The sequence below is a fragment of the Hemitrygon akajei genome, chromosome 5, assembly GCF_048418815.1.
Source record: "Hemitrygon akajei chromosome 5, sHemAka1.3, whole genome shotgun sequence".
Classification (NCBI taxonomy): Eukaryota; Metazoa; Chordata; class Chondrichthyes; order Myliobatiformes; family Dasyatidae; genus Hemitrygon; species Hemitrygon akajei.
This window is the reverse complement of record NC_133128.1, coordinates 73,633,504-73,650,846: the sequence shown is the minus strand read 5'-3', so window position 1 is coordinate 73,650,846 and position 17,343 is coordinate 73,633,504. Positions and strand designations below refer to the sequence as shown.

Below are 17,343 nucleotides of genomic sequence, written 5' to 3'. Positions count from 1 at the left end.
TTCACAGAACTGAAACTGGAGATAAGATCAAGATCATAAATATGTTATGGCTATTATACACTAATGTTATGCACAGATGGATAGGGTAACAGAGAACAGCATTATTTACTATTGTTGTTCAACTTTTAGAATAAAAAACACAGTAACTGAACATCCCCTTTACCCAGTTTTAACCTCTCTCCACTAATGGATTAATTGTTGTAAATTATAACTTGCAGATATGTTTTTTTTATATCTGGATTTTAACAACCTAACCTAACCTGAACCTCTTCTTTAATTCCCTGGCTTACTGTTTTTTGCCTCACCTGCCTATCCCCTCCTCCTGGTGCCTCTCCTCCCTCCTTTTCTCCCATGTTCCACTCTCCTCTCCTATCAGATCTATTCTACTCTAGCTCTTTACCTCTCTCGCCTATTACCTCCCAGTGTCTTACTTGATTCCCCCCTCCTCCATCTACTTGCCTTCACCTAGACTACAGACCGGTGGCATTGCCCTCCCACATCATGAAGACCCTGGAAAGACTTGTTCTAGAGCAGCTCCGGCCTATGGTTAGGCCACACTTAGATGCCCTCCAGTTCGCTTACCAGCCCCGACTAGGAGTTGAGGATGCCATCGTCTACCTGCTGAACCATATCTACGCCCACCTGGACAAGCCGGCGAGCACTGTGAGGGTCATGTTTTTTGACTACTCCAGTGCGTTCAACACCATCCGCCCTGCTCTGCTGGGTGAGAAGCTGACAGTGATGCAGGTGGATGCTTCCCTGGTGTCATGGATTATTGATTACCTGACTGGCAGACCACAGTACATGCGCTTGCAACACTGTGTGTCAGACAGAGTGGTCAGCAGCACTGGGGCTCCACAGGGAACTGTCCTGTCTCCCTTTCTCTTCACCATCTACACCTCGGACTTCAACTACTGCACAGAGTCTTGCCATCTTCAGAAGTTTTCTGATGACTCTGCCATAGTTGGATGCATCAGCAAGGGAGATGAGGCTGAGTACAGGGCTACGGTGGGAAACTTTGTCACATGGTGCGAGCAGAATCATCTGCAGCTTAATGTGAAAAAGACTAAGGAGCTGGTGGTGGACCTGAGGAGGGCTAAGGCACCGGTGACCCCTGTTTCCATCCAAGGGGTCAGTGTGGACATGGTGGAGGATTACAAATAGCTGGGGATACGAATTGACAATAAATGGGACTGGTCAAAGAACACGGAGGCTGTCTACAAGGAGGGTCAGAGCCGTCTCTATTTCCTGAGGAGACTGAGGGGTCCTTTAACATCTGCCGGACGATGCTGGGGATGTTCTTCGAGGCTGTGGTGGCCAGTGCTATCATGTTTGCTGTTGTGTGCTGGGGCAGCAGGCTGAGGGGAGCAGACACCAACAGAATCAACAAACTCATTCGTAAGGCCACTGATGTTGTGGGGATGGAACTGGACTCTCTGACGGTGGTGTCTGAAAAGAAGATGCTGTCCAAGTTGCATGCCACCTTGGACAATGACTCCCATCCACTCCATAATGTACTGGTTAGGCACAGGAGTACATTCAGCCAGAGACTCATTCCACTGAGATGCAACACTGAGCGTTATAGGAAGTCATTCCTACCTGTGGCCATCAAACTTTACAACTCCTCCCTTGGAGTGTCAGACACCCTGAGCCAATAGGCTGGTCTTGGACTAATTTCCACTTGGCATTATTTATTTATTATTATTTAATTATTTATGGTTTTATATTGCTATATTTCAACACTATTCTTGGTTGGTGTGACCGTAACGAAACCCAATTTCCCTCGGGATCAATAAAGTATGTCTGTCTGTCTGTCTAGCTTGTACTCCTTCCCCTCGCCCACCTTCTTTTTCTGATGTCTTCCCCCTTCCTTTCTAGTCCTTATGAAGGGCCTCAGCCCAGAACATTGACTGTTTATTCTTTTCCATAGATGCTGCCTAACCTGCTGAGTTCCTCCAGCATTTTGTGTGTGAAGTCTGAACTTCCAGCATGCTTATTGACAACTTCACCCAACAATGCAGGCTTGGGATTCCTACATAAATAATTAAGCCACAGACCCTCTGCTTGTTCTTGGCCAGGGATTTTCTGACTCTGGAATCCAGCAGTAGGGTAGAAATGTGCAAATATTCCTTCAGTTTCAGGAATCTGCTGATGGTATCTTGACTAGGCACACTGAATCCATTTATTGTAATACTGTGAGACAGCGGGTAAATGCAAAGTAATTTAATTTTTGAATTAATTGAGTTTGCTTAATGGTTTCAATTTTTAAAAAGTGCTTTTAAGATTTTATCAGTTCATTTTTAATAGTTATTAATGTTTCTGATTATCGAACACGTTTAGAAGCATTCTCTGACATCATTGATGTCACACTCTGTTTGATAGCTGGCAAAGCCTGGGGCTTGGCTATGTCAGCTGTCATAGTTTTCTCCAAGTGTGCACAGAAAAACAAAAAATTACCCCACTGCAGCTCCCAGAACACAAACACTGAAATGTAGAATTCTAAAAGTGTAACCAATTCAATGTCAGTTTGCATCTCATCTCCTCACTTATATCTTCCTCATTTTACACTGGTCTGATTTTATCTTGATTGACCATCAAAAATGACTAACCTTCCTGACCAATGTCAGGTCAACTACCTGCCCCAAAACTGCGAGTCACATGAGTGCAAGTGGGGGAATGCACTTGGGGGTGGGCAATCCAGAGCTGGCAGAGGAGAGAGGAAACTTTCACTAGTCCAATCCCTACAACTTAAAGTTAACATCACTGTCCTCTTTGCCACACTCACTAGTGTGGATGTGTGACCACACTTTGCATTTTAAACGATGCCTGCAACTGTTTCAGCTACAAAGAATAAGCTTGTTTTACATTCTCATCTATTGGACTGGAGATTCTATCAGACCACATGCGCTACGTTACCACCTTAACAGTGATATTGCCCATTTCCACCAGTGAGTCAGGTTGAAGTCTACCCACTGTAAATGCTTTCATTCACCAGAGCCAAATTTGATAAATTACCAGCTAAGTGGTTTCCTTCTAATCTGCACAGATCCAACAGTTCACGAGTTATTCAATGAGATAAGTAGGCCTGCAAAATACTCTTAAACCCAGTCAATGAAATCTTAAAGGAAAGAGCAATGCGCGATCTTATTTCCATTTACCGTTCATACGCTTAACAAAGTTCTGAGTCACTCAGGAAGTGATGTAATGAGAACAGAAGTAACAGAGGCAAACATTTGGAAGTTGAAACTTTGACTCAAACTCTGTTGAGAAGCATGGGCTATTGCGGAATGCTCTACACAAAATGAATACAGATATCTGAAGTGTACTGAGAATGCCTTTAACAAGCAATCTGGAAAATATCCTAAGGGATAATAAATACAGAAACAAAATGCCCAAACTGGTTCACTGCTACTGTTTGTAATAGCCTACCAGGGATTTTAGCTACTCGGTGAAAAATAAATTAGTAACATTAATCTCACACGTCAAATTATATCCATTTGAAGCGCCACTTCAATGAAACAAAATCTGAAGAATGTGTGAGCATCTCAAGATTCATTTTCAATTTTAAATATAATTAGTTTCTAAGTAATTATGTTTGAATTGGAGTGACTGTCACCATGTTGTGACTATTGTTTCATATGAAATGTGTTAAAAAAAGTAAACTTTCTCATTTCTTTTTCCTTCCATCCTTTATTGGATACACTGCTAAGATCACCAGTATCCAAGGAAAAGTTCATAAGCTTGATAAGAGTTGACCAAGGAGATAGATAGATAGATAGATAGATACCTAATTCATCCCCATGGGGAAATTCAACTTTTTTTCCAATGTCCCATACACTTGTTGTAGCAAAACTAATTACATACAATACTTAACTCAGTAAAAAATATGATATGCATCTAAATCACTATCTCAAAAAGCATTAATAATAGCTTTTAAAAAGTTCTTAAGTCCTGGCGGTAGAATTGTAAAGCCTAATGGCATTGGGGAGTATTGACCTCTTCATCCTGTCTGAGGAGCATTGTATCGATAGTAACCTGTCGCTGAAACTGCTTCTCTGTCTCTGGATGGTGCTATGTAGAGGATGTTCAGAGTTATCCATAATTGACCGTAGCCTACTCAGCACCCTTCGCTCAGCTACCAATGTTAAACTCTCCAGTACTTTGCCCACGACAGAGCCCGCCTTCCTTACCAGCTTATTAAGACGTGAGGCGTCCCTCTTCTTAATGCTTCCTCCCCAACACGCCACCACAAAGAAGAGGGCGCTCTCCACAACTGACCTATAGAACATCTTCAGCATCTCACTACAGACATTGAATGACGCCAACCTTCTTAGGAAGTACAGTCGACTCTGTGCCTTCCTGCACAAGGCATCTGTGTTGGCAGTCCAGTCTAGCTTCTCGTCTAACTGTACTCCCAGATACTTGTAGGTCTTAACCTGCTCCACACATTCTCCATTAATGATCACTGGCTCCATATGAGGCCTAGATCTCCTAAAGTCCACCACCATCTCCTTGGTCTTGGTGATATTGAGACGCAGGTAGTTTGAGTTGCACCATATCACAAAGTCCTGTATCAGTTTCCTATACTCCTCCTCCTGTCCATTCCTGACACACCCCACTATGGCCGTGTCATCAGCGAACTTCTGCACATGGCAGGACTCCGAGTTATATTGGAAGTCTGATGTGTACAGGGTGAACAGGACCGGAGAGAGTACGGTTCCCTGCGGCGCTCCTGTGCTACTGACCACCGTGTCAGACCTACAGTCTCCCAACCGCACATACTGAGGTCTATCTGTCAAGTAGTCCACTATCCAATCCACCATGTGAGAGTCTACTCCCATCTCCGTTAGTTTGTGCCTTAAGATCTTGGGCTGGATGGTGTTAAAGGCACTAGAGAAGTCAAGGAATGTAATCCTCACAGCACAACTGACCCCCTCTAGGTGAGAGAGTGATTTGTGCAGCAAATACGTGATAGCATCCTCCACTCCCACCTTCTCCTTATATGCAAACTGAAGAGGATCCTGGGCGTGCCTGGTTTGTGGCCTCAGATTCTGTATTATCAGCCGCTCCATGGTCTTCATCACGTGCGACGTCAAGGCAACAGGTCTGAAGTCATTCAACTCCTTTGGTTGTGGTTTCTTATAGAAAACGCTGAAATCTAATATCCACATTCCAATTTTCCCCTAAAAACTTCAGTTTAGCTATTAGGAGAATCTATCTGATTTTCCATAACCTTTGCCCAATAGACTTTAGGGTTAGGGTTAGGGATAGGATTGCCCATTTGGTTTGGAGGCAAAATTAACCAACTCAGAAATGCAAAAAAAAAGAAACTTTCCTGATCATTATGATTCAGAATACACTCACTCAGTGGCCACTTGTTTAGGTAATGTTCGCTAATGGAAATATCTAATCAGCCAATCATGTGGCAGCAACTTAATGCATCAAAGCATAAGGCATGGTCAAGTAGTAATTGTTGGTGCCAGACTGGGTGGTTTGAGTATCTCAGAAAACTGCTGATCTCCTGGGATTTTCATGCACAACAATCTCTTGAGTCTACAGAAAGTGGTGCAAAAGGCAAAGAACATCCAGTAAGCCACAGTTCTGTGGGCAAAAATGCCTTGTTAAAGAGAAAAGAGCAGAGGAGAATGACCAGGCTGGTTCAAGCTACAGGAAGGTAACAGTAACTCAAGCAACCAGGTGTTACAACAGTGCTGTGCAGAAGAGAATCTATGAACACACAACACGTTGAACCTTGAAGTGGATGGACTTCAGCAGCAGAAGATCATACCGGTTTCTAAAGGGTACCCAATAATGTGGCCACCGAGTGTACATGGAATTTACTGAGGCTTTGATGGGCCAGATAAATAACTGGGGCAGCTCTTCTTTCTTCAATACACTATGCCAAACAGGCAGACAGAAACAGAATCCCTGCCTCATTTTATCCAGGGTTGGTGAGCTGCAAGGGAAATAATAACCAAGATTTTCATGAAAAATGACTGACATCATGAGTCCATGCTACTCATTTTTATTCAGTAAAGAGCAAGATAAAAGGAAAATAAATGTAAGTATAAACTAGCCAATGAAAATCATTAGTTTTTCATCATCCTATCTGACAAATATAATGTGACTGTCAATAGAAACAATTATTTAGCTTGAATTGGCTACTACTGCAAGAAAAGTGTGTTTAATCCAATAAATGTTGTAGCCATCAATTCTGAACCTGCACCTTTCAACATTTTGCAATTGATGAAGGCAAACCAATTGAACAGCAGCAAATATATAAAAAATACTAACACTTGTTGGAATAATGCAAAATAAAGTCAGATATTTGAGTGTTGATTTAAAACCTAATACTCAATCTTACCATGTATTTTCTGAATGGATTTTGTTTAATCCTTCACAAAAAAACACTTCTCTATTACCTTTTATTTTGCCCTACAAATTGAAAATTAAATTAATTACAAACCCAGTGTTCACTGAATTGGGTTAGGTCAGTCTAATTTGATGAATAGCCAAGATATTTTGAGTTTGACTTGGCCTATTCTTGATGCTATTCTCCCAACAGCATCGTGACATGATCTGAATGTGAAGCTCAAGATAAAAGTAACAAAGGATCATTTGAAAAATATGTGTACATGTAAGTGCAATCGCATGGGAAAGGCAAGGATCTTCATTCATGGTCATTGGATGGGAAGAGGGAATATAACCATATAACAATTACAGCACGGAAACAGGCCATCTCCGTCCTTCTAGTCCATGCCAAATGCTTACTCTCACCTAGTCCCACTGACCTGCACTCAGCACATAACCTTCTATTCCTCTCCTGTCCATATACCTATCCAATTTTACTTTAAATGACAATATCGAACCTGCCACCACCACTTATACTGGAAGCTCGTTCCACACAGCTACCACTGTCTGAGTAAAGAAATTCCCCCTGATGTTACCCCTAAACTTTTGCCCCCTAACTCTCAACTCATGTCCTCTTGTTTGAATCTCCCCTACTCTCAATGGAAAAAGCCTATCCACGTCAACTCTATCTATCCCCCTCATAATTTTAAATACCTCTATCTAGTCCCCCCTCAACCTTCTAGGCTCCAAAGAATAAAGACTTAACTTTTTCAACCTTTCTCTGTAACTTAGATGCTGAAACCCAGGTAACATTCTAGTAAATCTTCTCTGTACTCTCTCTATTTTGTTGACATCTTTTCTATAACTCGGTGACCAGAACTGTACACAATACTCCAAATTTGGCCTTACCAATGCCTTCTACAATTTTAACATTACATCCCAACTCCTATACTCAATGCTCTGATTTATAAAGGCCAGCATACCAAAAGCTTTCAGAGAATACAGATAAAGAAATCAGAAGAGAACCTGAGAGGAGTGATAAAAAAAATCACAAACCAATCAACTTTACAGAATTTTAATAACTAAAAGAATGGACAAGTATAAAAACCAGAGGTGAATGATACCCATTTATGTTGCCAGCCTGTTCTTATTTGATTAACATATCATAGAATTCCATTTACGATTTGCTCAATTTTGATAGGGTGAATGCGCATAGACTTGTTCCCAAAGAAAAGGACACAAAAGCTAGAGGGCAGAGGTTGAAGGTGAGAGGGGAAAAGTTTAAAAGGGATGTGAGGGATAACTTCTTCATGCAGAAGGTGATACGTATATTAAATGAGCTGCAATATGAAGAGGTTGACAACAACAACACATGAAATACACTTGGACAGGTACATGGATTGGTAAGGTTCAGTGGGAAATGGACCAAACGCGAGCAAGTAAGACTAACTTACTTGCATCCTGGATGACCTGGCTGAACTGGACCAAAGAACCTGTGTCCATGCAGTATTATTTCATGACTGACTGAACAAGTCACACTGAAAATCAAAATGAAGTTTGCCACACATCTCACCTTTCGCTTCTCATGACAAATTCTCATATGGATACAACTCTTCACAAATATCCTTTTGAAAGGGACTTTTTGATTCCTGTATAGACTGGCTTACATGCTACTTATGTTAAACTTAAGTGATAGATTCTTAACCATCCAGCAAACTACTCAGTTATAAAAACTGTTCGGTTCTGAGAGAAATTCTTCGAAGGACAACCTCGGATATGTAATTAACATGGACTTGCCAGCACTCTTCATATCCAGAGAGTAAACGGATATTATTGTCTGCTTATTATTTTAAGGAAGAACAGAAAAAGGGTCCGGCCAGAGGGTGCTTCAAGCCTCATCAAAATGGTCATCATTTTCCAGTACCACTTGGTATCATTTAATTCCCTAATGCCCAGAAATGTATCAACCTCCATACTGAATGAACCCAATAACTGAGGCTCCATGGGACTCTGCGGTAAGGAGTTTAAAAGATTTACTCACCCTCCAAATGAAGAAATTCTGCCCCTTCTCAATCCAAGCACAAAGATTCCTTTGGACATTAACATTACCCAGTTGCTCAGCGTGTAACTAATAACCTGGTTTTCTGTTATGTACACAGGATACTCCATCTTTCACATTCTCACACACTTACTCAGCTGGCCTATATCCCACCAAATCCCCTCTACACTCTCCTCTGTACTCAGAATCCCACCTAGTTTTGCAATGTCAGCAAATCTGGAAATATTAACATTTTTGCCCTCAGTCAATCGTTAATACAGATCATACGTTACTAGACCCTACAGTATTGTACTAGTCGCAGCTTGCCAAACTCAAAACAATAAAGTATATTTTCTTAGGTCATAAAACTCTAGTTGTGGTCTCGCCAAGGCCTTGTATATGAGCATGACACCCCTGTTTCAGTATTCTAAAACTCTTACATTGAAGGCCAACAAAACACTTGCTTTTCTTCTCATCTGCTTAACCATCTGTTTGCTTCACTGGTATGTGTTTCTAGTGACTGGTGTACAAAGACAGCCAAGCTGCCTTTTCATATCGATGTTATATCAGCATTTTGTTTCAGACTATCTTTCTATTTTACTGAGGACATGAACAAAAGTAACCGGTAAGTCAAAGCAAGTAGAGATGGAACAAAACTTTTGCTTACAGGTCTGAATTTCAAAGGTTTCAAAGATGCATTTAATGTCAGAGAAATGTAAACAATATACCTCCTGAAATACCTTTTCTTCACAACCATCCATGAAAACAGAGGAGTGCCCCCAAAGAATGAACGACAGTTAAATGTTAGAACCCCGAAGTCCACCCCCCCAGCTCCCTTCCCTCCCACGCGTAAGCGGCAGCAAGCAACAATCCCCCTCCCCCCACCGGCAAAACAACATCGGCGCCCACCACTGAGCATTCACGCAAGGGAATAGCAAAGACACAGGTTTGCAGTACCCTAAAGACTACTTGTTCACCCTCATTGGACATACCACAGGCTCTCTCTCTCTCCCTAATATGGGAGAAAGAGATGTCTCCATTTCACAGCGGGGGGGGGGGGGGGTAACAACTCGCTGGTTTATGGTGTTAAAAGTCTGTTGCATTGCTTTTTCCAAGCTCTGTGCCCAACGATCTCGGGTCTCTTGGCACACAGCCACAGATCTTCCGTCTCCAACGATATACCGATCTCCTGCAGAGGCACCGACCTCCTATCTCCCCTGTCTCCGCAGCCATGAGATCCCGGGCCTCTGAAGGCGAATGGAACTGTTAGGCTGAGCCCTTGGTGTGCTGAACAACAGCCAGTTGTGAAACTCCTAGAGCGGGTCCCATTCCCTCAAAGAACCATAGTCAGCATTCCCTCACATGCTCTCGTAGTCAGCATGTAACCCCAGGTCCAGTCCTTTAATTATCACCATGAAATTTAACCCCTATTATCTGTAATGACTGCCATTAACAACATCAGTTTTATGCCTAATTCTCTAAATTGCTGCTATATCGGAACCCCATCGTACAGCTATTCGACTGATGTATAGTCCTGCATGATTAATTAATGGCTCTCTACCCCTAAGTAGGAGGTTGTGAGCTGGTGTTTCAGACAGTTGGACAGGATTCTGATGCCTTTTTGCATGAAACAGGAGGAATAGTGGTAAGAATGTGCTGAGAGGCACTTCAATGAAATCTGAGAGCCAGGGGGAGTGGATGAGGAATGATTTCCATAACTGAAACCTCAAGCTATAAGGAGAGGCTGGGCAAACTTGGGTTGTCTTCTCTGGGCTGTTGGAGGCTGAGTGCTGACCTGAGTTTCTAAAACTGGGAAAGGCAGAGTGAAGTTAGACAGGTAGAATGTTCTTCCCAGTATAGAAATGCCTAGTACTAGAGGGTATCCTTTTCAGGTGAGGGGGGAAGGTCAAAGGAGAAAGGCAGAGCAGTTTCTTTACTGCTGGAAGATCGTGAATCATGAGCCTGATTGAGTTTTTTGAAGAGGTAACAAAAGAAATTGATGAGGGTAGGGCAGTGGATGTGGTCTACATGGACTTTATCAAAGCATTTGACAAGGTCCCTCATGAGAGACTCATCCAGAAAGTCATGAGGCATGGGATAAGCAGAACCTTGGCTGTTTGGATAAAAAATTGGCTTAAAGGAAGAAAGCAGAGGGTAGTTGTGGAAGGAAAGTATTCTGCCTGGAGGTTGGTGACTAGTGGAGTGCCACAGGGATCTGTCCTGGGACCCCTGCTATTTGTGATTTTTATAAATGACCTGGATGTAGAAGCGGAAGGATGGGTGAGTAAGTTTGTAGATGACACGAAGATTGGAGGAGTTGTGGATGGAGCTGCAGGTTGTTGAAGGTTACAAGAGGATATAGACAGGCTGCAGAGTTGGGCAGAAAAATGGTAGATGGAGTTCAATCCAGACAAGTGTGAGGTGATGCATTTTGGAAGGACAAACCAGAAGACTGAGTACAGGATTAATGGTCAGTTACTTAAGAGTGTGGATGAACAAATGGACCTTGGGGTTCAAATCCATACATCCCTGAAGGTCACTGCACAGGTTGATAGGGTAGTTAAGAAGGCCTATGGGATGCTAGGCTTCATTAACAGGGGGATTGAGTTCAAGAGTAGAGAGGTCATGTTGCAACTCTACAAATCTCTGGTGAGACCGCACTTAGAGTATTGTGTTCAATTCTGGTCACCTCATTATAGGAAGGATGTGGAAGCTATGGAGAGGGTGCAGAGGAGATTTACCAGGATGTTGCCTGGTTTGGAGAACAAGTCATATGAAGCAAGGTTAGCAGAGCTGGGACTTTGGAGCGTAGAAGAATGAAAGGGGACTTGATAGACGTCAACAAGATTATGAGAGGCATAGATAGGGTGGATAGTCAGTACCTGTTTCCCAGGGCACCAATAGCAAACACCAGAGGGCATATGTACAACATTAAGGGAGGGAAGTTTAGGGGAGACATCAGGGATAAGTTTTTTACACAGAGGGTTGTGAGTGCCTGGAATGACTTGCCAGGGATGGTGGTGGAGGCTAAAACATTATTTAAGAGCCTCTTGGACAGGCACATAGATGAAAGAAAAATGGAGGGCTATGGGGTAGTGTGGGTTTAGTACATTTTTTAAGGATTATATGGGTCAGCACAACATGGAGGGCTGAAGGGCCTGTACTGTGCTGTAGTGTTCTATGGTTCTATGGTTTACACTGAGAGTGGCGTATGCTTGGGACGTGCTTCCTGTGGGAGCGGTGGATGTAAATACGATAGTGGTTTAAGAAGTTGCTATATAAACACATAACTGTGCAGAGAATGGAATGATATGCATCTTGTAGAGGCAGAAGTCATTATGTGTCATGTTTGGCACAAGCATTATGAGCCAAAGAGCCTGTTCTTGTTCTATATTCATTGTTTCTATCTTTAGTTCAGGTATGAGTGAAATCTTTAAACATTTCTGAAGTCAGACAAGGACAATTCATTCAGACAATAGGAAGTGAGGATTAAAGGATGTTATAGGCAATGCAACTTTCAACCCCGGCACTTGATAACTCATAACATCTGCCTGGCTTCAGCAAAGGAACATAAGAATAAAAGAAGTTGAAGTCAGACTCTGACACTGGGTCCCTCAAGCCTGCTGCAGCACCTAGTACAATTGTGTGCATTATGTACATTGCTCTCCTTTAGATTTGATCACCATATCCTCTAGTTACTCTCATCCAGAAAATTCAGCATTGAATATACTCCACAAGTGAGCAGAGGTAGAGGATCCAGAAAGCATAACGTCATTGCTGCTGGAATCTTTCAATTAAATCAGAAAAATGCTGGAGATTCTCAGCAGGAAAGGCCGCATTCGTGGAGAAGGAAACAACTAACGTTTCAAGTCTAAAATCTTTTTTTGAGACTGGGGGAAGATCATCAAAATGACACGCCACTTGTGGATCGAGAAATAGATTTACCATTTCCAGGTGATTGACTGGAAGCAGTAACTTTCTCTCGTCATAGAACCTACCTGACCTGATGAGTTTTGTTTCAGAGATTCCTCGAGCAACTTTCCTCTCTCTGACCTCAATCCAGATGGCTAATCCCACCATTCGACATGGATGTACCCAATCCAACTACATTGAATGTCAGGCTCTGGGCTGAACTTAATCAGGTTGGAACAACACAAGACATCTGTATTTGTCTCCTTCATGAAACAGAAAAATCACTAAATAATTTACTGTGATGCATTTATCACAAATTAAGACATACTCACACAGGAGGCTCCAGATATCTCGTGCAACTGAAGAGGCACAATTCTGACGTAACATTTTATTGATTATGTTTCACCTGAATAGAAAACAGTATTGAGCTCATGAAAACCTGAACCAACTTACAAGTTGCATTGCTTTTCCGTAACACTTACTTCCCATGATCTGAACAGCTCATTCTCAACTGAACAATAGCAGAAACCTAAATCCCAGGGATATGGGAACCATTTACAGTTGGCCACCCTTTATTATGCCCCTCTTTCCCTTTAAAAAATAACTAGAAAGAACTGGTTGCCGTGTTAATACAATTCTACACAAGCAAATTATGACGGGGGTGGGAATAGGCACATAGACTAAATGAGCATAATTATGTGGCCCTTTGAATGTGTTCATTTATATGCAGGCATAATTGGGTACGGTTGAGGGCAGTGTAATGGCATTTTGTATAATGTTCATGCATAACTGGTAAGAAGGTGAGTCATTTCCAAACTGCGAGGGGGAGATTATTGCAGATGCAAATCATACTGATCTGTGTGTTTCATCCTCCCTCCCCTGCTGAAGTCACTGTATTTCTGACACCACTTCAGCACAGTACAAGCCTTGGCCATCGTTCCAGCGGGGAATCGTACGTGAGCAAATATCCATGAATGTGCCTGTGACTGCCACTGATTCAGGAATCGCTCTATCAGAGGTATTGCAACCACCAGCCCATTGTAATGTATCCATGTTAAATCATTTTGCTTGCAACAGAAGTAAAGGAACATGCACTTATTGAGAACAACAATGTTTTATCAGGAATAACTACATTTAAAAACCACAGAAACATAGAAAACCTACAGCACAATACAGACCCATCGGGCCACAAAGCTGTGCTGAACATGTCCTTACCTTAGAACTACCTTGGCTTACCCATAGCCCTCTATTTTTCTAAGCTCCATGTACCTATCCAGGAGTCTCTTAAAAGACCCTATCATTTCCGCCTCCACCACCGCTGCCGGCAGCCCATTCCACACACTCACCACTCTGCGTAAAAAGCTTACCCCTGATGTCCCCTCTGTATCTACTTCCAAGCACCTTAAAACTATGGCTAGCCATTTCAGCCTTGGGAAAAAGCCTCTAACTATCCACACAATCAATGCCTCTCATATCTTATACACCTCTATCAGGTTACTTCTCGTCCTTCATCACTCCAAGCAGAAAAGTCCAAGTTCACTCAACCTATTCTCATAAGGCATGCTCCCCAATCCAGGCAACATCATTGTAAATCTCCTCTGCACCCTTTCTGTTTTCCACATCCTTTCTGTAGTGAGGCGACCAGAACTGAGCACAGTACTCCACGTGGGGTTTGACCAGGGACCTATATAGCTGCAACATTACCTCTCAGTTCTTATACACAATCCCACGGTTGATGAAGGCCAAAGCACCGTATGCCTTCTTAACCACAGAGTCAACCAGCACAGTAGCTCTGAGTGTCCTATGGACTCGGACTCCAAGATCCCTCTGATCCTCCACACTGCCAAGAATCTTACCATTAATGCTATATTATGCCATGGTATTTGACCCACCAAAATGAAGCACCTCACACTTATCTGGGTTGAACTCCATCTGCCACTTCACAGCCCGATTCTGTATTCTATCAATGTCCTGTTGTAATTTCTGACAGCCCTCCACACTATCCACTACACCCCCAATCTTTGTGTCATTAGCAAATTTACTAAACCATCCCTCCACTCTCTCATCCAGGTCATTTATAAAAATTGTGAAGAGTAAGGGTCGCAGAACAGATCCCTGAGTCTCACCATTGGTCACCAGCCTCCATGCAGAATATGACCTGTCTACAACCAATCTATGCCTTCTGTGGGCAAGCCAGTTCTGGATCCACAAAGCAATGTCCACTTGGATCCCATGCCTCTTTACCTTCTCAAATGACTTGCTGAAATCCATATACACTACATCTATGGCTCTATCTTCATCAATGTGTTTAGCCACATCCTCAAAAAATTCAATCAGGCTCGTAAGGCATGACCTGCCTTTGACAAAGCCATGCAGACTATTCCTAATCATATTATGCCTCTCCAAATGTTCAGAAATCATAAATCCTGCCTCTCAGGATCTTCTCCATCAACTTGCCAACCACTGAAGTAAGACTCACGATCTATAAATTCCTCGGCTAACTCTACTCCCTTTCTTGAATAAGGGTACAACATCCGCAACCCTCCAATCCTCCGGAACCTCTCCCATCCTCATTGATGATGCAAAGATCATTGCCAGAAGCTCAGTAATCTCCTCCCTCACCTCCCACACTAGCCTGGGGTACACCTGTCTGGTCACAGTGACTTATCCAATTTAATGCTTTCCAAAAGCTCCAGCACATCCTCTTTCTTAATGTCTACATGCTCAAGCTTTTCAGTCCACTGCAAGCTATCCCCACAATCGCCAAGATCCTTTTCCATAGTGAATACTGAAGCAACGTATTCATTAAGTACCTCTGCTATCTCCTTTGGTTCCATACACACTTTTCCACTGTCACACTTGATTTGTCCTTTTCTGTCACGACTTATCCTCTTGCTCTTTGCATACTTGTAGAATGCCTTGGTGTTTTGCTTAATCCTGTCCGCCAAGGCCTTCTCATGGCCCATTCCGGCTCTCCTAATTTCATTCTTAAGCTCCTTCTTGCTAGCCTTATAATCTTCTAAATCTCTATCATTACCTAGTTTTTTTGAACTTTTCGTAAGCTCTTCTTCTTGACTAGATTTACAACAGCCTTTGTACACCACGTTTCCAGTACCCTACCATCCTTTCCCTGTCTCATTGGAATGTACCTATGCAGAAACCCACACAACTATCCCGGGAACATTTGCCACATTTCTTCCGTATGTTTCCCTGAGAACATTTGTTTCCAATTTATGCTTCCAAGTTCCTGCCTGATAGCCTCATATTTCCCCTTACTCCAATTAAATGTTCCCCTAACTTATCTGTTCCTATCCCTCTCCAATGCTATGGTAAAGGAGATAGAATTGTGATCACTGTCTCCAAAATGCTCTCCCACTGAGAGAACCTGACCAGGTTCATTTCCCAATACCAGATCAAGTACAGCCTCTCCTCTTGTAGGCTTATCTACATAGTGTGTCAAGAAACCTTCCTGAACACACTTAACAAACTCCACTCCATCTAAACCCCTCACTCTAGGGAGATGCCAATCAATATTTGGGAAATTAAAATCTCCCATCACAACAACACTATTATTATTACACCTTTGCAGAATGTGTCTCCCTATCTGCTCCTCGATGCCCCTGTTATTTTTGGGTGCTCTATAAAAAACACCCAGTAGAGTTATTGACCCCTTCCTATTACTAACTTTCACCCACAGAGACTCCATTGACAACCCCTCCATGAATTCTTCTTTTTCTGCAGCCATGACACTATCTCTGATCAACAGTGCCATGCCCCCACCTCTTTTGCCTCCCTCCCTGTCCTTTCTGAAACATCTAAAGCCTGACACTTGAAGTAGCCATTCCTGCCCCTGCACCATCCAAGTCTCTGTAATGGCCACAACATCATAGCTCCAAAGTGCTGATCCACGCTCTAAGCTCATCAGCTTTGTTCATAATACTCCTCGCATTAAAATAGACACATCTCAAACCATCAGTCTGAGTGCGTCCCTTCTCTATCACCTGCCTATTCTCCCTTTCGCACTGTCTCCAAGCTTTCTCTATTTGAGAGCCAGCCTCCCTTTCCTCTGTCACTTCAGTTCGGTTCCCACCCCCAGCAATTCTAGTTTAAACTCCCCCCAATAGCCATAGCAAACCTCCCCACCAGGATATTGGTCCTCCTGGGATTAGAGTGCAACCCGTCCTTTTTGTACAGGTCACACCTGCCCCTGAAGAGGTCCCAGTGATCTGGAAATCTGAATCCCTGCCCCCTGCTCCAATCTCTCAGCCACACATTTATCCTCCACCTCATTCTATTCCTATGCTCACCGTCACATGGCACAGGCAGCAATCCCGAGATTACTACCTTTGAGGTCCTGCTTCTCAACTTCCTTCCTAACTCCTTGTGGTCTGGTTTCAGGACCTCCTCCCTTTTCCTACCTATGTCTTTGGTACCAATATGTACCATGACCTCTGGCTGTTCTCCCACCCACTTCAAGATATCGTGGATGCGATCAGAAACATCCCAGACCCTGGCACCTGGGAGGCAAACTACCATTCGAGTTTCTTTCCTGCATCCACAGAATCACCTGTTTGACCCCCTAACCATAGAGTCCCGTTTCACTGCTGCCATCCTCTTCCTTTCCCTACCCTTCTGAGCCACGGGGCCAGACTCTGTGCAGGAGGTGTTTCCCCCAGGTAGGCCATCTCTCCCAACAGTACTCAAACAGGAGTATTTATTGTTAAGGGGGACAGCCACTGTGATACTCTCTAGCATCTGTCTCTTGCCCTTCCCTCTCCTGACTGTTACCCACTTACCTGTCTACCCAGGTCCCAGAGTGACTACCTCTCTATCACCTCCTCACTCTCCCTGACCAGACAAAGGTCATCGAGTTGCATCTCCAGTTCCCTAATGCGGTCCCTAAGGAGCTGCAGCTCGATGCACCTGGTGTAGATGTGGCCATCCTGGAGGCTGGGAGTCTCCTAGACATTCCACACCTGACAATGAGCATAGAAAACCGGTGTCACACACATACAAACGGTTGTACTTTTTGTCTGTATTCC

General features: G+C 43.2%; 1 protein-coding gene across 7 annotated transcripts in view; it reads right to left on the bottom strand.

Moving 5' to 3' along the window:
• Positions 1-17,343, bottom strand: part of frmpd4 (FERM and PDZ domain containing 4) — a 785,950-nt gene that overhangs the window by 343,677 nt on the left and 424,930 nt on the right. Inside the window, exon 1 of one of the 7 annotated variants that reach the window (XM_073045772.1) lies at positions 12,634-12,644. The exons of the other annotated variants lie outside the window; for them this stretch is intronic. The gene's annotated coding sequence lies outside the window, so the exon portion shown is untranslated. Of the gene's footprint in view, positions 1-12,633; positions 12,645-17,343 lie in introns of those variants that run through there. 7 annotated transcript variants of the gene reach the window in all.